At 38.4% G+C, this 24,523-nt stretch overlaps 1 long non-coding RNA gene across 3 annotated transcripts in view; it reads left to right on the top strand.

Annotated features, from left to right (window-relative positions):
* LOC125689636 (uncharacterized) overlaps positions 1–24,523 on the top strand; it is a 37,487-nt gene that overhangs the window by 10,594 nt on the left and 2,370 nt on the right. The window contains exons 7-12 of one of the 3 annotated variants that reach the window (XR_007375372.1): positions 1,072–6,521; positions 9,579–9,655; positions 10,918–11,040; positions 12,657–12,778; positions 15,644–15,753; positions 22,781–22,963. This is a non-coding gene — a long non-coding RNA (uncharacterized LOC125689636). Of the gene's footprint in view, positions 1–1,071; positions 9,656–10,917; positions 11,041–12,656; positions 12,779–15,643; positions 15,754–21,742; positions 21,857–22,780; positions 22,964–24,523 lie in introns of those variants that run through there. The other 2 variants (XR_007375371.1, XR_007375373.1) reach the window with 2 other exon arrangements.

The raw sequence follows: 24,523 nt of genomic DNA, 5'->3' as shown, positions 1-24,523 counted from the left end.
AAAAAAAAAAAAAAAAAGGCAGATTAATAAACGCACATGGAAATTATGTTGTTCTGGCTTCCAGACTGATTTTCAACATATTTTCATATAACCGTTGTGTTTGTAACACTGAGATAGTGCACTCCTGAATTATTTCATCTGCATGGAGAGCTCAGTCTGTGAGGGAACGCTCAGATGAAACCTGTCTGCCCGCGTTCATGTTCATCAGCTGCCATCAGTCTGCACTGGGCTGTGCAGGAGCGGGTGCAGGGAGGGTGCATGTGTCAAAGCTGTAGAACACATGCTGTAAATATTTTAACACAACCACACTCTTACCTATTCCTTTCATCTTCTGTTTTTTCTTTTTTATTTGAAAAAGCTGCTTTTGAATACTCTGACTGTACATTCAGCAGATTATAGTTTTAAATTATCTGTCCTTATGTCACAGTTATCCAATTTGCAGCCCTGTGTGCCCTTTATCTTTTCCTGTTTCAGCCTCAGATCTATAATCCCAAAGCCCACGAAATGAACTCCTAAATTTAGCTAGGGAAGAAAAAAAAAAAGAAAAAGTCTATCTGTATAATTTCGTCTGAATTTACCATCTGATTTGCTGCTGCCTGTTCATCACCTCTGAGTGATAGAAATAACCTGCAGCTCTCTCAAGGAGGTGATGGAGGAAAGAGTCTGGTTAACTTTCTACTAATTCTCAGGGTGTTATATATCTTTTTACATTCACAGACAGACACTAGTGTAATTTAGAACAGTAATGACTCTGAAAAGTGGTAAGCTAGTCAGATTCTTAGTATTAATCTATATCCTTTCACATTTTAACCTAATACTGCAAAAATCATAATGCGACATACATTTACGTAGTGTATAATTTAATCAGCTAATATCTTCGAGTCCTCTCTGTAGCCTCTTCAATATAATACCATTTCTGGTCAAGAAAGCCACTTAACTTCACTATATTTTTCACAGTAAGGTTCAAGATCTTCTGGAAAACACCAAGTTCATGTAGGTTAGTTACATTTCCTGTCTAAAAGGAAAAGAAGAACCTTGCAATTTTAAGCTTTTTTTTTTTTTTTTTTCCAGTAAACCCATGGAGTGCTGGAAACCATATAAACGATTGGTAACACATGCATAAAAAAGGCAGGCTGATGATCTATGGGATTTTCTTTGTTGAAGCAACCACAGCCTAAAGCCTGGTCTGTTAAAACAACCCTGCAGGTTTGTCAGTCTTCAAATGCAGGCTGTAGGCACAGCAGATAAGGGGATTTCTGTGTTCTTGTTAGAAATATAAATGAAGTCTTAGAGAATCAGACTGGTTCTGTGGTTGAATATGAATAGAAGTAAACACACTTTAAAGTATTTTATACCTGGTTGCATGTCAAGGCTAAGCTCCAACTTTTTGTACAGAATGGCAACAACATCGGTTCTCTATCATTATAAGATCTCTGTGCGTTCTGTTCTCTTCTCTGAAACCTCAGTCATTTTTGATTGACAGGAAGATTACCTAATAAACCTTCCCCACAAACTAATTAATCACTGTGAATACAACACTAAATTGGCAAGCATAAAAAAGCAAATGAGATGGGTGTTGAAGACCGTTTTCAAATGACCTTAGTTGAAAGCCAAGTACAGAGTGCTAAAAGCATCAGTAACGTAAGGCTGCTGGTAAACTTCTTCACTGGGGTAGGTGGCTTCACCCACTGTGAGGGTGGGCTGTGATGTCAGGACATGATCAGAAAGGAGCCCATCCAATTGATGGGACTGAGACACCACCTCTCCAAATAGAGCTTGGGAGGTGGACCTCCTTTATAGCTCTTCTGCCCTTTTTTTGCAGCTATTGATAGCAAATACTTCTCACAAATTGAGTATTGTTACAGTCATTATTATTGTAATGCAGAAATCCCAGTGTGCCCATAAGCTTTATTTCACAACCAGAGGGCTCCTCGGCACACGGCCTTGCGAGCGCCTCCTCCCCAGACACAGGTTTCATCAAGATAAAGTCATCACAGTGTGATATTCCTGACAAGTGTATCAAAGTCTGAGACTTAGGTCAACATGAGATCTTAGTTCTCCACTTTCTTCTTTATTTTCTGATGATTAAATACCATGCATTGCCTTATTTATGGCTCAGGTATAGGGCACACTAGCATCACGGCAGGAAATGCAGTTGCCAACTCTTTCAGCCAGGAGAAAGCTCTCCTGGGTTTGTTCTACTGGGGCTACTCAGAGAGGCCAACACTAGGCTTTGCTTGGGCAGCAGAGCAGGACATGTGGCCTCTGCCATGTGGGGAGCAGAGCTTAGAAATTCAGAAGGAAATGAAAACAAAACCACGACAGTGAACAAAACCAGTGTGAAGGGTATGGCGTTTTTGGTGGGGTTTTTTTTTTTCAGCAGATGTAGGAATCAAGAGTTGTGTTTCTATCTGTAATTACTGACTGCTGAAGCCTGTTTTGGTATGCTTTCAGCTTAACATCAGCACCATGTTTCAGTAACGCATTACTTTATCCATTCACCCTGCAAGTGGAGCAACACAGGCTCTCTCCCCTGCAGTTCCCAAATGGGTATCCACAAACCATCTTAGGGGCTGGCTAACTTTTTGTTCCTGATCTTTTTCTTCTTTTACTTCTCCTGCACAAACCAATGGCAGTTACTACCCTGTGCCTATGGGCAGATAGGAACAGTGAATAACTGGAATCCAGCTGGTGCTTCTGCTTTTCACTTAACGTTTGAATAGCACTTAAAATAATAATCTAAAATGTGCGGCCTTTGAACTGCCTTCCCCTCCAGCTTTGTGGGGCTGTACATGAGCTCAAAGGGAGCCAAGCACAATGGGCATTTACCGGGCAAGAAATCTTCAGTGAGGCTCAAAACAAACTCAGCCTGAGCCAGATGGCTGGTTTTCTCCATAGCATTTGCATCTTATTCCCTTCTCCATCCCACAGGTTCATGTGCACACTTGGTCCCATGGCACACTCCTCTGCACAAGCTACATCTCATCACCAACCACAACCATTGCCCTGCACAACAAGGGATGGCAATGGCATGGCTGCTGCTCTCCAGCCGCTGCTCAGCCTCCCACAGCCCCCCCTTCTCTTCCCCTGCCAGCCCCTTCCCCTCCCTGCTTCCATCCTGACTGCTCAGAGGCAGCAGAGAGAGGGAGAAAGGAATTATTTATTGTATGCCTGTTGAAAATGAAAGGCTTTTACATTTTAATGAGCACTAAATAGGAGCGAGGAAATATTGTTCATTAGCTGTAATCTGTGGAATTGCTTGAGTGAACTTCCTTTGGAGGCCGCTTTAAACGGTTCACTCAAGTAAAGCAGTTTGTATGGTAATTAAGGGAGCATTTTTCTGTCAACATCTGTGCCGCTATTTATAACGCTGAAGGTATCTTATTACTCCACCAGAGAAACATTAAAGAGGATGGGCAGAGGGATGTTGTATTTTTTTAAAATATATATATGTACGTATGTGTGTGTGTATATATATATATATATATATATATATATATATATATATATGCATATAACGTTTCTTTCTCTCTTCAAAACCTCTCCCTTTCTCTTGCTTCCTTTTTCCTTTCTTATTCTCTTCCCGCTACCCCTCAATTTGCCAAGAAAAACACCCTGTCCAGTGTTTTGTGATAGTAAGGATTATCATCCTGACATCTTTCCATTAATCATAGCCTTTGTTCAGCAGCCAGGCAAGGAGACTCAATCTGCTCAGCAAAAACAAGAGGCCCATGTCTTTGGAAACCACTCTCATCTCTCATCACTCCACAGTACTGGAGATGCCTTTTGGCTGCATTATCATGGTGTCCCTAGAGGGATGGCACAACATGGCTGTATCCTCAGTGCATCCCTCTGGGAAGCCTAGCCCAAGCTGCTGTTGCGCTGCAGGAGTGGCGAGCGGTTGCAGGGGGAAATAACCTTTCTCATGTTTGGTCTCATCACAATGAGGTTGATACTTCAATTTTCTGCTGTAAGGCTGCTTGGGAGAAGAGTTTGGGTACTAAAAATGGACTTATTTTTCTGCATACAAAAATAGAAATATGTGTGTTTTCATTTGATTGGTGGTTGGACTTGCTGACCTTAATGGTGTTTTCCAACCTTTATGATTCTATGATAACACTGACCATCTCACCCTTGAGCAGCCTGTACCATACCAGTGCAATACGGAGCCATCACCAGGTATTGTTTTATTCTACTTATTCCATCTTTGTTTTTCCCTGTACTTACAACAATGAAGTTTGCATCCTGAATGCAGTTCTTCACTTAGAATATGGCAAATGTTGTCCTGAAAACTGGTATCGCTAAGGTGGAGATGGATGTCACACAATGCCTCTGAGACCAGTTGGCTCACAGTGTTTCCTAAGTAGCTATGAGGCATCTCCTGTTCTAGTTGTGTTCAATTCCCACTTTCCCAACCCTAAAGATCTTTCTGCTTCCTTTCTCATTATCTGGAAGCTTTGTTTTTGCCTCTGCTGCTTTCTTTCTTCCTTTAGCCTTCTGATGTTAATTTCTTCCTCCCCACAGCTAGACCCAATCTGGGGATTTTGCATGGGTTTTTCCTGGGTGTTCTGCATACATACTGAGAAAGCTGTGAAGAAGAGAGAGGACCATTCATTCAGTGCTATGAAGGTTTTACTTGGTGCAATGGAAAATATAAAAATAAATAAATAAATAAACCTTCCAATATACGTGGAAAAATGCAAGTAGAGCTAAAGCTTGCTAGAGTGCACCAAAAGCACTGCCCTATATAAATTAAAGATGCTTTGCCAGAGCCAATAACTTTTATAGATTTTTCTTTACCTGTAATGAAGGAAAAACATAAATGACTATCATAAAAAGTAAACATTAGAAATAGAAAATCCCTTTTACAGCATTCAGTCCATCTTTCTGCTAATAACAACTTGTTCCCTATAGTATATTTTTCCAGTGATTCCTCCAGTCTAGTGTTAAACATTTCTAGTGTTTCTAGGGCCTTGCTGCTCCCTTGAGAGGCAGTCTGAAAGCCTTGTGCATTTCAATGTCAGGAAGTTTTTCTCAGCAACTTCAATTTTCTCTGTCTATATTTCTTCCTGTTAGTGTTAGGATGTCTCTATAATTAGTTCTGTTCATTTGAATTTTTTTAGTGATGCTCTTTAGAAGGTATGTGCATTGCAATTCTGTATCACCATTTCACAGCTACAAAGCAAGATTTCCAACTGCGCTTTTTTTTCCTAAATTGTTATTGAATTAATTTAATTCATAGGTAGCATTTCCTTATTGTTTGCATCCTATTTATAGCAAGAAAACTTATGGTATCACCAGGCTTAACACCACTGCTCTTTTATTTTGATGGGTAACCAAATTGCAAGACCCTGACATCTGCTATTTTTGATAAAGGGCCAATGCTGGTTTCAGAAACAGAAGTGCTTTCAAAGAGAAAAAATGCAGACAGAGATCAAATAATGGAAAGCAAAACTTCTATTAGCAAGTAATAGAACCCCAATACAAAAAGGGTGACATTTTTCAGAAGAAAACAAATGAGTAAAAGTGTCTAATAAATGAGAAACTTATCTTATAGAAGATAGAATCATTGGTTTGAAAAGACCACTAAGATCATGTAGTCCATCCAACCACCAACCCATCCCCACCATGCCCACTAATCATATCCGTCAGTGCCACATCTCCACAGTTCTTGAAACACCTTCAGGGTTGATGACTCCACCACCACCTCCCTGGGCAGCCTGTGCCAGTGCCTCACCACTCTTTCTAAGAATTTTCCTCCTAATATCTAACCTGAACCTCCCCTAGTGCAACTTAAAGCCATTCCTTCTCACCCTATTGATCTTATTACCTCTCACAAGGTGCATGGACAACTGTCTGATAGTATGAACACTGTCAGGAGCAAAGCAACACAGTGCATGTCTTTGCTGAATTGGAAGAAAGCAAAAAAAAAAAAAAAAAAAAAAAAAAGAAAGTACTTATTAATCAGGAAGCTGCCAGAAGGCAGTGTTTGATTATTGTGTCCAACCTTCTATGTATCACAGAATTTCAGATTTGCCATGGATCTCTTATGAATTTGGTTTGACTAAAGCAGAACTTCCTAGAGTTACCCAATTTTGATTTATTTAATTTCCTTTAGTGTTTAAACTTTTCAAGTATCTTCAGCTAAGCTTACAGTGCCTGAGGGCAACTCCAGAGGATATGTAAAGACCTCCACTTGGTTACTATTGGCTGTAATGTTAGAATTGTCTACCCTGGTGATATAGGACTAAAACAGAAGCTTGCCTAGTAATTGGTTAACTGTACCTTCTGCAAAGCACATTTTATTTATTTTCATTAAGTATTGAATTCAACCTAGTTGTTTAATACCTTTTATTTAAGAGGCTTTGCAGTGAGATAAAAGAAATACTAGAGAAAAAGCAGGAGAGGAGGAAAATAACTCTTTACAGTAATTGCTCACTATCACTTCAATTTTATTAGTGGTGAAAACAAGAAACAACTTTTAAGCATGTCAGATACTCCTACCTCTTACTTCTGTTAAGGTAAGTAAACTGTATTTTAAAAATATCTTCCTTCTTAAATTGTGACAAAATTATTTCAGCACTATAAAGTATGGTCTCATATGGTGTCATATAAAAGGCAGCATCACAGACTGCTCTAGTTCTGCATCAACAGTGCATCATCTCCTTCCAGATAAAGTCTTACATGTGAGCTTATCTTTGGATATGAAGTTGAATGGAATTTAAGTTCATGGAGAATCTTTAATGCTTTGCTGAGTGAGAATGCATTTTAGTAGATCCTTAAGTACTTTTCTCAAGAGGTTTTACCATGCATAAGACTTCTTAAAAGGCCCTTCTGAGTTAAAAATACCTGAAGTTCTCTCTAATGAGGATGTATAGCATTCTACTCAAGGTAATCAAGACTTATGACATCACATATTTTAAAATTCTTATTGGGAAAGACAGAAAAGTCTTACAGTTGATCAAATAAGGGAACGTTCGGATGGAAGATAGAAACAGAGGAGGATTGCAGTACAGTAAAAGTGCATAAGCATCTCTTAGTGAACTTCTGCATTTATAATTTTCTTTATCTGTAACGTATTTAAGTGTAAGCTCTTTAAGGTGGGAATTCATCATTCTGAGTATATATGAGAAGCCTAATGTGGTTCAGGGTGTGTTTTAATATTTAACAGCAGATCATTTTCTGCAGATGTTATAGAATTTATTGTCATGATATGCGTTGTTATTTATTACATATCTCAACAATACAGTAGACGCAGACCAACAGGCAATTTGGGCAATTAATCATAGTATTTTCCAAAGATCTAAAACATTCTGTGCTTTTGGAAGGTATTTCTGAGGCTTTCCAGGTAGTGCACCATTAACACATGACGGGGCATGTTTCAGAGGTTCATTAACACATGTTGTAGATGTGCAGCCTCATGCATTCAGCCACCTGAGGCATGCATTAATGGACCATTAAAACATGCCCAGGAGTGTCTTAATGCTATTACAGTGTGGCTCTGCAATTTTTAATTCAGCTTTTTTATAAAACGATTCTTTTCCAAAATACAATTTTTACTATATTGCAAAACCTCTACTCAGAAAAGAAAGAGGTATTGTGACCTAAGATTAAGAAGGCACCTGGACATGGATATAAATACCTTTTTTTCTACCATTTTAATACATTTGATTTTGATTTTATATTGTTTTATAAATAGCATAGTCCTAAGGCCTGATTCACGTTTTTGCTGACCTATCTTCCCACTGCTCAGGAAATGTAAAAGAGTCTTAAAGTGCCATAAATGTAAATTGCATCCCCAGACTACTTAGCTTAGTTGCTAATTTCAATAGACATTTCTAGGTTTCTAGGTGAGTAACTCTTGAACAGCTTTGGATTTCTGTGGAGAAAAAAACAAAACTGGAAACCCAAGCAGTTTGACAAATAAGTTTTGCTGTAGAAGGCTAAAACTAGGAAAGGGAAAAGGGGTTATACCACAGGTGGACAAGCTGCTCACACCTTCAGTAACGTGCTGTTACAGATCACAGTTTCACATTCAGTTACACATCTCAACCTTGGCTGAATTCATTCTAAAATAATCAACTATCCATTATTATTCTTATTTTATGATTTCCGTACGCCAGTAATACAAATAATGTTATCTTTATTATAATCCAGTGAACTGCTGTCCTTGTTTTCATAATAATTCCCTCATGAGCACAAAGTGCAGGCTGTGGAGCAAACCACTTCCCCCCATGTCAGCCTCCACTTCATTTAAAAGTTGGGAGCAGCATAAAGAGCTTGGAAGTGCTTGAACCAGCTGAAGAAAATTTCTTTAATGATAGTGCCCTGAAAGAAGGCCATAGGCCACACTTCAAAAAATTCACCATCTGACCCAAAACAAAATATTATTTCAGGTCAATTTTAACATTGCTTTTAGATTTTGCTTTTATGTATGTGTTTATTACTGCTGGCCATCTCATTTAATGTGTGACAGCCAGCAGTCATGTTGAAATGATGTATTGCAACACATTGCTCAAAAAAGATTGTAATTATATATCAGAGCATTTTTTTTTCCATGTTTCTTTCAAAAAAAGCTATTTAAGAAAATTCTTTTCCTCTTTCTAAATTAGCTTTTTGACAGAAAAAGTTGCTGTGAAACTCCATATTTGGGCTAGTGTAGCTTAGAGCCGTGTATTCATCATCATTATCATAATAATAGCATTACACCATTATTTTACATACTCTTCCTCCTCTAACATATATAAGTACAGTGCACTGTAATTTGTAAATACTGTGCTTTCAATCAGCAGTGCTTGAGCAGGAGCTTCAGAATAAGGTTGGGTCTAACCAAAGCATCATCATAGGCTATAATATGCTCATCGACCATGGGTCCTCCATGTTCACCAGGGCACAGGCAGAATGTGGGATGATATGTGGCTGAATCATTGGTGGGAAATTGCAAGGATCTGGGAAGCTCTTCTGAGAGCTGTGTTGTTTGTCAGTCTTGGAGAAGGAAGATCTGAGCAAGAGCCTTAGTTCGATGATCCTCAACTTTATACTTGAGATCTGAGGGCTTCTCTTCTGTGTTGTCCTTCCCCATGCCAATTTCAAGTGTGAGGAGTTCTTAAACAAGCTTTTTTGAAAGAAAGAAGAAGGGTGGTACTTGTTTTCATTCATAAGCAGAGCAAGGGGATGTAACTGGATGTAGTGCAAAACTTCTGTCAGCAAATAAAAGGAAAAGGCCGTTGGAGTCAGTGCATATGTGCTGCTCAGTGAATATGGCAGCATTGGTGGCTGTCACCTTCAGGTTGAGTTTGTAGTAATTACGTTTTCCAGTCATATGGAAATCCCTCAAAATTACACATGTGCAGAAACTTCTCATGTTGTATATTTTCACAGGGAATTCTATATACATATGATCTGCAAAGAACTTGTATTAATTTAAAACTATTTGAAGACAATGTTTGCTTGGAGCAAGAATTAGAGTCAGTACTAGTTAAGCACATACAACTAGGAACTGTGGGATATAGAGTTTAAGCCTGTAGCTGCCAGAATTAAATCTAATTCATCGTTAAACACTTCATCTTCCTCTACAGCATAGGTAAAAGGTCATACACTCCAAAAATATGATCCAGAAAGGGATAATGTGGAGAGGGAAATCCAGATCTAATAGGTAAGCAAAGATCCAGCTCTGAATTTACAATGCATTTGCTTCAGGGCTTTTCCGGGTTGTGAAGAAAGAAATGAGATGTAATGCTGGAACTGATTATGTGCGGAAAATGGGACTATGAGAAGGAATCGAAAACAGAGATGAATGAGACAAAAAAGGGGACAGTAGGGGAAGAGGCTCCAAGTTTGGGGCGGAGTTGGAGAAGAATGGCTCCATTACTGCATGCTCTGCCCAAAATTTTTATCTTTTTGTTTCTTACTTTGCATTTGTTACATAATATAATCATTAACTTGTATTTTTATCTCTTTTTTTGGTGGGTTTTTTTTTTTTTTGGCACTTTTATATGTTTTTATTTTTGCCTTATGCATTACTTAAAGGAGGAAAATGGTCAAAGGCTGAATGGCTCATTGGATCTCAGGAGTCTGCTGCTCCTGGGACTGTAGGCTCTTAAGAAATTGGCAGCTGTGCATAAAATAAATGAGAATATTATGTGTGCATTGATCATTAAAATAGCTAAGAGATTTAACAAATAGTTGTGTAGCTAGTAGGAAAAAATAAACAAAAGCAAGAAGATCCAAAGTGCTCTGTACAACTACGTACTGTTTTTAGTGTCTTGACAAGTGATGAAGGTATGACATTCATCAACAATTGACAAAATGCTGTCAGGAAAATCAGTTTTTTACCAACAAGATGCATAGCTCCTCTGAGAAGGTTCCAGAACTTGTTACACTTCACTTTTGAGAGTGAAGCAAATATTTCGATAATGTATTTTTGACAAAAGAAGACATAGTATTGATCAATACTATACTTTGCATATGAAAGCAGTTTGTGAATAGCAGAATTCAGATTCCTACCCACAGCTGGCGTTGACTAAAGATCAATAATCATCATGTGAGCTCTAGTTTTAACTAAAGCAAATTTTCAGCTAAAATGGCTTGGTCTCATGTTCTGTTTTAAAAATACGTCAGGATTAATTAGTGAGTGTTAGTATTTTTCAAAAATTCTGTGGTTTTTATGCATTTCCAGAAAGAGATGGAAATTTCCAGATTTCCAAATGGTTGCACTGGAACAGTCTTTCCAACCAGTTTTGTATCAGTTTCTATAACAAGTTGAAAAGTCTGGGGAGGGGCAGCATTCCAGTTCTGATTCAAAAAAGTTACGTTGAGAAGTTTGTAGAACAGTGCCTCATCATGTGCTTTGATTTTTATATTTTAGTGTGTTATGATAATGGTACATAAAATAGCTTTCAACTTTTGCTTTTACAGGCTTTGTAATTCCCTCTTCTGGGGAGAACTATGTCACTGATACAATTTGGACTCTCTTCTGGCAAGTAGTAATAGTAGCTGATGTTAAACTTTCAACAATCACTGGCTTTGCTGATGTGTCGGGTGAGTTTTACTGTTCTCGGTTCCCTCTATTGCAATTCTCAATCTTCTCACCTTCTTTTTTACCCTTTTGTACAGAAATCAGATATGAGTGTGACAGAATGAAAAGTAAGCTATCCATACCTCAAACAAGATCGTCCTGCATTTCATTGCAAAGTTTCAAAAGAAATTATTTAATGTTACTTCAAATAGCATCGTAGAATCATTAAGATTGGAAAACAACTCCAAGATCATCCAGCCCAACCATCCACCTACCACCAGTATTTCCCCACTAAACTGTGTCCCTCAGTAAAACATCTGTGTTTCTCAAACACCTCCAGGGATGGTGACTCAATCACAGTAGCATCATACTGTCTAATATTGTTTCAGTACTTAAAAAGAATTTATGAGCTTATTCATTTGCTGAAAGGAAATATTAGCACATTTTAAACAAGGACAATAACAAAAATAATCTCTCTTGAAAATGTGTTTATGGAAGAGATTTGTGGGAGGATAAAATCTGATTGGAAAATATTTAATGAATTGTCTTGAGCAGTGGAACAAATTTTGTTACTGAACAGTATTAAAAACCTGCAAGGCATTCCTAGGAAATTCCTTTTCTGGCCTTAGCCTACAGTACAGGGTGCCATTATGGACACCATCACTTAAACAGCAAATAATAACATAGGCTAGATGGGATATGAGAAGAGGAAATCAGTGTATAGACATAGAAATGCTGACTGCCATCTGGCACAGATGTCATTTACTGCTGCTCATGAGTCAGGAACCAGTTAAATTTAAGATACTTAGCAGTCTGCTTACCCTTGTGCAAGGCTAAGTAATACACTGATTATTCTTTGAAGTTCCAAACTACGCGGTTCATTATTTTTTGAACTGAAAGTCTTGATAATTTTTTTGAAATTACTATAGTTTTTAGATTTATGTTGGTACTCTAAATAAAAAACTGTCACACTCAAAGTGACATAAATATGTAATAAGAAGTAATTTTTCCATTCCAGAAGATTGTATTTTGCATTAAGTTTTTGAGAGAAAGCCACAAGTTAGCAAGCTGACAGAATTCCTGCTAAATGTGGCTTTTTCTTTCAATGGAGAGAAAGTGGAAGTTTTCATCTTAGTTTATTTTGAAAAATGCTTATACATTCCTCTTTATTTCCCTAAGTAATTTTGTTATTTTGCTAGAATATCTGTGCATAAATCTTCGTATAGCATTACACAGCCATACATATATTATAATATGTTTTACATTAGCTAGCACTGAAAAAATCTGTAGAAGAATTGAAGATGTTTTCTGTGTTTTTAGCTTTTGGAATAGTATTTGTATAACAAGAGCACTCAGTGGTTAAGTTAAATGTGCTCTGTCCAACATTTTCATAGAGAAGCAAAACTGAACACATGAACTCCTTATCTGCTGCAAATGGATATATTGAGGTATCTTCACTGATAATTGCCACAAGCAGCAGACTGTTCCTTTTGCTTATACGTAAGGTCATTTGAATTTAAACCATGGAAAGTATCCTAAATGGGTGATGGAAGCTATTGTTTTTATTGCAGTTTGATTAATTTCCAACTTCAACCTCTTGGATTCTTAAAATATCATGTTCTAATTGTATTATTTTTAGGCCAAAAAAAAAACCTACGTTGTTTTGAGAAATTTGTTTTGGCGATGCAGACCAACAAACAAAATGATGATATTTTCTTCTAGAAGGAAAATGAATTGGTGTTTAAACATAAATTCTGGCTGGTAAGTGAGATGATGGGGGGAAAAGGGGGTGGATAAAAGGCAGGAAATGGGATGGGAGTAAAAGCAAAAGTAGCAACTGTGCCAGTCCTAAAGCCTTTTTAAAACATGGTTGCTTCTGGAATTATATTGTTAGCATTAACTACTCTACTAAATGTAATTTCAGAGCAGCTTGGCTATGCTGGGACCAATAATGTTTCAGCAGATGTTAACAGTGAGGGAATTTAAAGATTACAGAGTTTCATGGGTGTAGTAAAGCTGCAGTGGGAACAGAAATATTACCGTAGCTGTTATGTTCTGAGTGCACCACATTTACTGACAAGTAATACATGAGTGATAGTGAGGACCAAGGGAACAGAACTTTATACTTACTGGTCAGCAGCCTATAAATTCCATAAATTAAACAAAGTTTTATGTATTTTTCATTTCTCTTCAGAATGATCATCTCTAAGGGCCCCTGTTTCACGTTAATTCCACTGGCAAAGCATAGGTCTGTCTTTCAGCATTACTTCAGGAGGGTATTTCCCCACTTGTGTGTTTCCTTTCCTTTCCTCCCAGTGTCCTCCAGATGTAAGGCTTTCACAAGCAGCGCTTTCTCCCCAGTGATCCTTTATGGATCAAGCCACGGCCATCAACTGCCCAGCAGGAAATATCACGTACTGAAGGAGCAAAACCCTACACTGAAAGTCTTTTTCCTCAGAACGGTGCCATCCATTTTGTGCACCACTTCTGCCCTCAGTCTCAAGGCAAGGAAGTAATCATCATGACTTATTCAGCCCACTAGAGATCTAAGAATTCATGGAGAAGTTAATGTTTTAATTGACCTTCCTAAAACATGAAAACTGCAAACCTGAGACAAGCAAGGCAAGCTAGAAGGATAGGTCTGCTGCCCCGTGTAAAAACTAACAATGCAGTGTTAGCAGTGAATGCAGCGTGGGGGATTAATAAATGTAGTATGGCTGTCAGAGGTGAGGTGTGTGTCCACTGGTGGATCTGGCTATGGAGACAGGGCATGTATTGCAGACACCAATTCTGGCTTATGGAAAGCATCAGCTGCTATATCTGGGCTCAATTAAGTATGGATAACATATTCAGTTGAATTAATATAAAATTTTATGTTTAGCTTACATTTATCTGGTATTCAGATATTCATGACCATCCAGCAACAAAATGATTTAAAAGTTAAAGAAACCGGAATGAAGAAGGGAAACAAAATTTATGCTATTTTCTAACCAAGAATGAAATAATTACAAGTTAGAACAAAGGTATCCCACATGTTCACAAAAGGAGAGCAGGAGAAAGTTATTATTGCATTCACATTTTGAAGGCACGCTCTTACAGACCGTATAGAGCCTACTGAATTATTTTCTATTTTCAATTTGGGAATGAAGTAAAAAAAAAAAAAAAAAAAAAAAACAGATGAACTTCTGTCAACTTTCTCCATCGCAAAGTTCAGTACAAGAGGTCACCGATGTAAGAGCTCCCTTCCTGTGATGGTGATTGTGCAAAGCCCACTAACCAGTGCTGGTTCTACTCCAGTAGGGTAAAATGTGCTTATGGAAGAAAACAATATAGTGCCACTATGATGCTTGTTAGGAACAAAGACACCCCCCCCAACCCAGCATATAGCAGTCTACATAGTGAAAGCCTTTTTATTTTGATGGCAGTCTTTCACTGTCTATCATAAACTTAGTGAAGCAGCTTTCTCTATCCAGCTCTCCTTTTATTGGGCACAAATCACTCCTGACAGGAAGTTTTATGCCTAAATCCGTTTACTGTCCTTGTTGGTAGTCTTTAAATTAATATTTATAAGCTGAGAGAGGACCAAAAGGATGCAGCAGTAAAATATCTAAATGCTTCAGTTTGGCTTGAACTGAATTTTCTCCTCTCAACCACTGACATTGCTTAATTACTAGTGACCCAGGCGTGTATTGTCTCTGCTGCTCCAAGCCTACAGATCACTGCCTCTGATAGCATTGTGACTGACAAGTGGGGAAGTTCAAATGGTTTATATGATGTATTGGATGAACAGGTGTGGGTACAGGGAGTAGAGAGTGAAAAAGAAATATGTCCAGAAAAACACCTTAAGAGAAGTAACTTAAAGCTGAAACATATGATTTGACTATGAGAAAAAAAAGAATGGTATTTGAGTTGGCAAAAAAACTAAATGTAGTTGCTCTAATTTTAAACACATTGGGAAACAAACCAGAGGGCATACTGAGCTCAGAAAACTCAGATAGGCATATTCAAATCTTGAATGGATGATACATACACACACCCTCAGCAAAATGACCATTTTCATTAAATCAGTAGGAAGGACAGTTCCTTTGCATAACAAAAACTGTTGGGTGAGCTGAAATTAGAACAAAGCTGATTAAAAGTAAAATCCTGTTGCATTCAATTGCTTCCTCCTTTTTGTTACTGTTTTAATTTTCTTTTTCTTGATGTCTCACTTCTGTCAAAGTTTGTTGAAGGATGTGCAACAGAAGAAAAGCAAGTGTAATACAAACCTAATCAGCTGTCACCACCTTAGCATTCAGGCGCATAAAAATAATGAGGCTGACTAGACTGGAAAGAAGTACAGATAACAAATGGTGGAGTCCTCTTAAAATGTTGTTAGAGGGAAAAAAAAGTGTTAAAGAGAAAAGGAACAGAAGACTCTAACCTGCAAGTTGTGTATGTGCACCCCGACCCTGACACAAGTTAAATTTTAGCACATCTGTTGTTTTATGGTTATGTGAGAGTTTCACTAAAGAAAACGTAGTAGATAGCCACCCATAGAAGATGCAATATGTCTACATCACTGTTGTCTGTACGTAATGTGAAATCTTTTACATAAGGAGTGAAAGAAACTTTTATGTTCTCCAGGTAACAGAGAAACAGCAGAAGAGGTTGTAATGCAAACAATTAAAGATCTTTCTAATCTATAATTCATGTCTCAGCATCTGCTGGATCTGACCATAAGGAACATCTAAAAGGTGAGTTCTGAACATCCATTTCATTTTGAGAATGAAGCCTGTCCAACCCTAATTTATTTGTTCTGCAAATACTTATTTAGGGACATAAATAACATTTTTGTTTTGTTTATTTGCAGATTTGATTTATTATGCTTGATCAAAGTTTCTTTTACATTCCTGGGTGCTGTCTTTTGTTAACAGTCTACTGATACATCCTTATTGCTTCCCTTCCTGGGAGAGCTGTACTTCATGTATGCTACATTCACACACAACAATGGGGTGCATTTGATATGTGGGAAGAAGACTGGGAAATAAACCATTAATTCTTTAGTGCCTCGAAACTGCTGTTCTTTTGTGCTCAAAAGCCTAAGCTGCCTCAGGTAGTCTTCAAACTCCTTTTTAAATAGGGTTCCTGCCAGCTGAGATAGCAAATGACTATAACAAGCCTACTCTCACAATTATAAAACGGGCACAATTATGTGTTCTATTAGAATGACTCAGACTTCCCCTAAATCCTATTCTTCCTGAGCAAGATAAAATTATAAGACTTGTAGAATAAGCCGATCATCTGCTGAGGGCAACTAATTCCCTTATAAGTCTCTCTGCTCTTGGGTAATCAAGCATCCAAAGAGATTCATTCTGCAGCTTAAAAGGAGATAGTATTTTGACACCTGAGCCAAGTATCCCAAATCTCTAGACGCAAAGTAACATGTGAAATTCTAAGAAGGACATGACATGGTAGGATGTGTGGTATTACAAAGCAAGATGTAAAAGGCAGGATGATGCAGGGCAGTGGAGGTAAGAATGTGTGCTCAATCAGCCAATTAACTATTAGCTCACTATGTCTCAGCGCTCCCTCCTCATCCTTTTCATGAGGGCACAACTTAGCAGTAGATAAAGGTGAAAAAAAGCAAAGTGTAACTGTATTTTTCATTACCTGTTTTTCTCAAGTTTTGCTTTTGGCTCTTTCAAATGCATTAAGCATGCCACAAGTACAGGGGTGTCTTTTCTGTAAGTCAGTGGGAATGATATCTCCGTTCAAATGCATTTGTAGTCAGGGTTGCATTTTGTTCTCAGGCCTTAGAAAAATTGCAGCTTTCAGCCTCTTTCTGCTTAAGTATTGTTGCCTAAAGCAGACATTGGGACTGTCTAAGTCAGAACAAGACACTGACTTACTCTGTGGGGTTTTTTTTACTTCTTTATGATTATTTAGGTGCCTGGTTTTGTTAATGGTTTTTCTTAACGAAAAAAAGCAAAAATTGAAGACTAAAGCAGTTCATAAAGATTTGGAGAAAGATTGTCTAAATGCCTTTATTTTATTCTAGCTCTCCAGCAATTATGATAATACTTTTTGTGTACTGTTTCAGTTTTTCCATCATCAGGATGAAAGGCGCTATGTTTCTCTATAGCATCCTCAGAAAAGCTGACCTACTAGCCATAAAATGAGGTAGTACTTGATGATACAACCTCCTTTTTCTGAACCTTTTCTGCTATCAGAAGAGGACTGTGGAACTTTTCCACACAAACATCACTGGAAAACTCCTCCCCTTTTGGTAGTGTTTTTCCTACAAGTTGGATGAAGAGTGCATGCGCACACAGTCAACCATTTGCTGAAGAAATATGTGCCCATGGCTGAGGGATGCTTGCTAAATGGACTGTCATGCTTTCAAAATGCACTTTCCCTATTGCCCTGACCTGAAACAAAGCCCCATGGCAATAATTTTCCATAGCTGAGAGACCTTTAAATTGAAATGTTGGGAAGTTGCCTTTCCATTGGCTCCAGCCCATTGTTCTCAATAGCCCACTTACTTTAACTTCCAGCTGTCCTAATAGAGGCAGAATAGTCAGCTCCCTGCTTCGTGCTGTGCTATCAAATGTCTCCCTGTCTCCTGGTGTGCAAGCTTTGCTCTTTTGGGGGAAAATCCTTTAGAAATCAGGTATTTCTGATACGCATTTTCACACTAACATGCTGAACGTCTCAACTAGGATGTAAATTTTCTGTTAAGCTGTTTAGGCTAGGAAGGTAACCACTGTATCTTGGTTTTATACCAGGATTCCTGGATACTATCCTAGCATTGTGGGGAGCTCAGAAAAGGCTTGCTGCTCTTCTCTGCCTCTCTAGGTGGCTTGTTATCTTGCCGTGGTGCTTTTCATTTCCCACTGCTCTTCCTCTGCTTTTCTACCCTCTCTCAGGAGCTGGATAGAAACAACTTCTGGACTGAATGAAGTTCATTTCTCTCTCTCCTCCACTTGTCTTTCTTATCGTTTTCCTTCAGAGCCTTAGTGCCCCCTCCGTACCACCCACCATTTCCCTAGTGAATTTTTTGTGTAGAGAGAAGGGCAAGGGATCCAGGACAGAAGGCTCCCTTATTCTTATGGCCAGAGACAAGACAATGTAGTATTTGTTACCACTGTTTTGTGTGCCTTGCCTGAAGTACATAGGATTTCCTCCAGGGCAGGGAGTTCTTCAGAGAGGAGATGGGATTTAGGAGGTCAGATGCCTTGAAGTCTGATCCTCCTTCTTTTCCCCATGAGTGACAAAGATGAAATCTTATGGTACTTCACATAGCTTCTGTACCAACATTGATGCTTTCTTCAGAGTCTGAAGGAATTACAGCCATCTGTGTCTGGCCAGAGTTATCAAGTGCTGGATAGTAAAAAAGTTAAAAATAAAAGGAAAAGGAATGATTCTTCAGGCCACAAGGATTTGAATGTCTGCAGCCAACCCGTTCTCTAACCAAACTCCTCGGAGAGCTAAAACTAAGTAAGAAGCTTTAAGCTACTGCATGAGACTTCTGTGCTGCCACATCAACAGCTGTAAATCTGCTCTTGAGCTCTTCTTGCTTACCCTGTAGGGGAAGCAAAATTCTGCCTGGATGATGCAGTAGCATTTGGCAGCAGCACTCTGGCAAGCAGACTTCCAGATGTTTGATGAGAATGACAGCCTCTGAGTGGGAGTGCTTGAGTGTGTGCATGCATGGCACTCTTTAAAATTCAAGGCTAGCTTGCAGCATTATCAGAGAGTGAAAATGTCAAAAGAAGGCAGTGTTCATAGCAGGCATCGCATTTCAGGCCTTAGGAGAAAAAATCGAGGAAAGACAACACTGAAGCAGTTCAAAAAATGCAGAAAGGGGGACCACAAGTAGACCAAACAAGTCTGGGTGATGTAGAATTGACTGCTACCCCCAGCCCAAGCCCATGAATCAGTGCACAACTAGTCTCACTGGAGGTATTCCAGATCTCTGTGCCTCATCACATTTATTTTCTTCTGCACAGCCCCCCATCCACTTGCCCTACATTCAGAATAATGGACTCTATTGCCTGGCTGTTGCTGCTGACCTTGTCCTGACATCTTCCACAGATGTCCTGCACTGCTGTGCCATTCCTGCAGTCCTTACTCATGCTTCTGCGCTTTTTGCTGTCCACACAGCCCAGTTTTCCTTTGCATCTGAGGCTGTCTTCTTTCTATCCAGCACCTCCAAGTCCATGCTTCTTGCCTGCCATTGAACAGCAGATGGTTTTTGCTGTATCCTTTTCTCTAACCCTTTGCCTATATGCTCTACAAAATGTGCATATATATATGTTAACTTGATTTTTTTTTTCTTTTCCCCATTATCTGAAATGTTTATTAGAGTTCTGTGATTTACTACAAATTTGAGTGGAAAAATATATTTTCCCCAAGTTTGAGAACTAATCAAGTTACATTACTCATCTGTTGTCATTTCTGTACTTTTTTTATTTCCTTCTGATGAAAGCTTTCCATGAAAAGCTTTTTTTGTGTGTAGTTATATTATATGAGATGATTTTGGATGTGTGAAAATATCTCTGTGCTCCAGTTTAGATGGTGCCCCCTTCTATTGAATTCCCACTTTCCAAAATACCTCATGCATTTCTCATTGTGCTGGAGATCTTTGTATTTTGATTGTAAGCTTTGCTGTCTCCACAGAACTTTTCACACACAAATTTATTAGTCCTTATTTCTTCCACTTAAACATAAGCCTCCTGTAATCTGACCTTGATGTCCCTTTACAAAGTGAAGACTCCTGGATTGGTTTTGTTTAAGAGAAGCTTGTTTTCTTTCTCAGCTGGATCCTGCAGTGTTGGGCAGGACATCAAAGGGTCATGGTGGCTGAGCACACTAACTGCACCTTCCTGCCCCTGTGAGCCATGCTGAAACACAGGTTTTGACAAAGTACTTGTACATTGTTCTGATAATCACAGCTCTCTTTGTAAAGTATCTATACAGCTCTGCTGAGGGTAAGGAAGCTTATTGCTCAGTCAACTGCTTTTATTCCAAAGCTGCTGTCGTCTTCCCTAAATAAACTGAAAGGACCAGTACTTTCCCTGGTGTAACATCACTGACCTCTCTGAAATTACACCGGGGATGAATTTGATCAGATTTGTCGTCAAATACATTTTGTACCAGCAGGAGCACAGATGAACAAGGCGAGCCATCCCGCAAGTCCAATCCAGGGCTCTTCAGTTGCCCTCACTGTTACCCCAGGCTCCTTCCTCACCTTAGGCAGAAGGGAATGATAAGGTCCAACTTGTCAGGACTTATTACTTATTCACGAAGCTATCACACCTTTGACACATCTGTCAGTTTTTATACAAAAAAACGAATGAGCAAGGATGCTGAAGTTTCCTTTCAGCACACTGGAGGGCAGTCCTTTTTACCACACCCTTAAGGCTTTCATGTCAGGGCTTAGTTGCAATGACAGAGCAGTGTGAGAGAGCTATCATTTTGTCTGGCCATACTGTGCTTTCCTCTGGACAGCTTATACTTGCCCCCTGGTATTTCAGAGAATTAAGCTTTCATCCTTTAAATAAATAATAAAATGCAGGGTGTACTGTTTATAAATATATAACACCAAACACCCAATTTGTGTTAGATTTATGGATTACATGAAGATATTCTCTTTTTTTTTTCCCCCAATGTTTCCTGACATAAATTCAGCACATTGCCTCATCATACTTTTGCAAAAGCAAACAGCAAAATATTTGCAAAGATACAAAAATCAAGAAGGGCAGTACACTGAATAGAGTAGTATATTTTCTGATGTTTATGGTCATATCTGTAATTTTAAATTTGATAAGTAGTATCACAAAATTCAGATTAATACTTAAACCACTGCGGATCTTAGAAAACGTCGTGTTCAATAGAGTATATGGCTAACAGTTACAAAGTGCAAAAGATATGCATAAGCATGGCTGGTTTATGAAAATTCTGCATGTATACAGAATGTATTTATTTCCACATTTGGGCTTTGGCTGCATTCAAAATTAAAAAAAAAAAAGGCTGCTTATTAATTTTACATGAGCTTTTTTGGCTATCTCATTTAAGGCTGAGTTCCAAGCAATTTGCTGCATCCTTTTTTAAACACAGCCATTATATAAACTGAACTTAAAACTGGTTCTAAATTTACACTGCTTCAGTAATTCAATTTTCACAGTTCTATTTTCTAAAAATCACGATAACTAGGAATGATGCTTTCTAATGCTTTAAGTCATTAATATCTCCAAGAATGGGAAGGGAAAGAATGAATGTAAGATGAAGTAATTCAGTGCCACCATATATACAACTGGTTTCAGCTTTTCTTCAAAATCTATAATGCATTCAAAACCTGAACTTAATAGACTAAGCTTCTGTGATATATTCCCATACTGGCAGTGAGCTTGTCAGCCCTTTGTGAACATGTTTAACTTATTTATATTGCAGTTCTCAAGAGTTCTGGAGACTTCTTTTTTAAAACAATAGATGCCTCAGGAGGACAAGATATTAACTAATAGTACTTTCCCTTTGCTTTAAAATGTTTTAAAAAGGAAATGCCTATAGATATTTTATAGTTTGGAGTCATGTTTTATAAAGATGTAGGCCTATTTGTTCAAGTAGTTTGCAAGGTTGGGTATATGCATGTGTGTATTTAAAATTAATCAGATTTTAATTTGGTGATATCAGACAGAAGTGACAGAATAGAAATACTGTACTGAACTTTATTCTTTGTGGAAGGATGGATGAACAGATAGAGATAGAGGAGCATGATGAAGAAGAGACATCCAGCAAGAACCCTGCCTAACGACAGAAGCACAGAATGAGTTCATGCATTATTAACCATAAAGAATCCACACAGTATGTATATCTATATTTCTGAGAGTGTGAGAGATGGACCATATGTGTCCCACCCGTGGGAAAAGCCTCAACTGTAGTTCACAATTAATTATGAGACACAAAGCAGTAGGAAATACAGCATCATTAGTTCTGTTCTTGCAGAACTACTTATTTATGTTTTTATTTTCCTCCCACTGTGCTTCAGAACATAGATAATGTGACACTTGAATGTGCCTCAGGACTTCTTTATGGAGTTATTTTGCAACCACTTTTCAATCTGTGATAAAAAAGAATGAGCACATATGTTAAACAACATCAATCAAGTAGTTATTCTTTCTTGTACACATATTACTCTCCTAATCCATATAATCTCTTCAGTAGTAGTAGCAGTAATAATAATTTTAAAACCCATAGACTCAGTGATGTGAGAGGATGTCAAGTTGTTCTGAATCTTAAAGGTGGCAAAAGTTGATTCAGAAATGATAAAGTGTCTGAGAGCTCAATCCAACGTTTCTCAGTGTTTTTGTGTTTCTTTGTAAGACTACTTAAACACTATTCTCATCCTTGATAGCAGTGAAACTCAACTGCTTTTCTGGCACTCAGTGAGATGTGTGTAGATATGGAGGGGGAAAAGGGCAGTGACTGCAGTAGGAACATCATCGAATGAGCCTGAAATGTCATGTGAACAGCTTCTTTTCCCTACTTTGTATTCTACCTTCGTTCTCAACTTATCGGGAAGAAGAATGAAGTACACAGACAATAAAATGGCCACAAAATGATTAGATCATCAAAACTAGTGTCATATGTTCTGTGTCCTAATTACTGCAAGTTTGTTGATCCAGAAATGGTGCTTCATTTCCTTCCTCCAAGAATCCTATCTGTAGTTAAGTTTAATAATTTTCAGCTAAAGCTTTATTTTCTCCTGTGCTTTTGTTGCAGATTTTCTTCCTGCCCCATTGGTTCTCCCATTCTTTCACAATTCAGTTTATGTATTGTGATGGATTCTGTGCTCAGTATTGACTGAGAACCTGACCTGGCTCCTGTTGAAGACGGTGGCAGGACTCCCATTGACTTTGACGGCAGATGGATCTGAAGTGGAATGTGAATGAGCAGATATGTTCTGTATGTTTAAGACATTTATTGACTCTCAGACTTCAGTTTTGCCCAAAGCAGAATGAAGTTAAATAATTGTGGGTTAATGATTTTTATTTTGACATGAGGATAGTGATGGGAGAGGTAAAAGAGAATTGCTCCTCCTAATTATATTACTGATATAACAGGATATAGAAGTGTGCAATAGGCCCTGCTACAACAAAGCAGATAAGCATAGGCTTAAAATTAAGCATTTATTTAAGGGTTTTGCTGAATAAGGATGAGATCATTCACATACTTAAAGTTAAATGCATGCTTAAGTGCTTTGCTGAATCTGGGCCCAGATACATAAACCATTAAACAGTCACTTTAAGAAAACGGTGGAAAGCTGTTATACAAATTCTAGACCTTTTAAGTCATACCTCCTGCATTTCCCACTCTCTCTCTTTCTTATTAGCTTAAGGAGAAGGTTTTTAAAGCTCCAGTTCACGAAAAATTATAATGTTCATTGCTACTCAATTGTAATTCAAATTGCTCCACACAGCCCCAAGCATGTGTTCAAACATATAATCAAGCAAACAGGAGACTTGAATCTTGCCAGTTGGAATACTGTCGGTCGCAGATGCCACTTTTTTTTTCTGTAAGCATAAATGAAGCTGGGGAGAAAGGTTGATATAAACTGGCTTTTGCTGTCCATTTTTGGTGCTCTGTTCCTGTGGCTTAGGTTATTTGGGTACATGTTGCTTTATGTCTATGAGGGCTTTTTTTTTTTTCTTTTTTTTTCTCTCTCTCTCTCTCTACTGTGGTCAGAGGAGTAGTACTCATCACCTGGAGTGAAGGCTGACAGGAATGAACATAGGCAGGAAGCAGCGTGACACACACATTGTCATGCATGACTGACCAGCAGCCATCAACAGCAATTAAACATTGAGAGCACTGGATCTTTTTGGACAGGTTCAAGTTTCCTGGCACTGCTGTGATTAGATGTTTTGCGCTGTTTCCCTGTAGTCAGTATGTGACACATTCCTTTTTGCTTGCTCTTTTCCGATATTTATTTTTGCACTGTCCTGGTGTTAGCATCCTCTTATAGCAAATGAATCACTTAGAAAGAGATCGTTTTCAAGGAGATTTGCAAGGAAGGCTAAAGATTAAATGGATCTAAAAATTAGCGATTTTTTTTAAACAAGAAATGCCCCTTTCTGTTGAACGTTATAGTGTTTGAATGTTTTTTGAATAAGCATGGTTGTCTGTGAGTTTCAATGAGAGAAACATCTGTGAATGGCAGAAACCACTGAAGAACAGAGGCCTTTAGTTTTACCCAAGTGGTTGTAATTTAATTTTAATTTGAGATGACAAAACAAAATGCCCTTAAAGGCAATGCTGAAGTGAAGAGCGGCTGCAGTTAGACTGAGCTGTCACTTGCTTGCCCTCATTTCAGGGCTGAGCTCCAAAGCATCCCCACTGCCCAGCATTTAACTGAGGCCCAGACTTCCCAGGCAAGGTCCATGGCTTGGCACAACATCCTGCACAGAGCAACTCTGCACCATAGCACCGGAGGTTGCAGCAAAAGGCCTTTTGGCACACAACTCG

This window comes from Lagopus muta, chromosome 2, assembly GCF_023343835.1.
Source record: "Lagopus muta isolate bLagMut1 chromosome 2, bLagMut1 primary, whole genome shotgun sequence".
NCBI classification, from domain to species: domain Eukaryota; kingdom Metazoa; phylum Chordata; class Aves; order Galliformes; family Phasianidae; genus Lagopus; species Lagopus muta.
The sequence above is the reverse complement of the archived record's forward strand: the minus strand, read 5'-3'. Positions and strand labels throughout refer to the sequence as shown.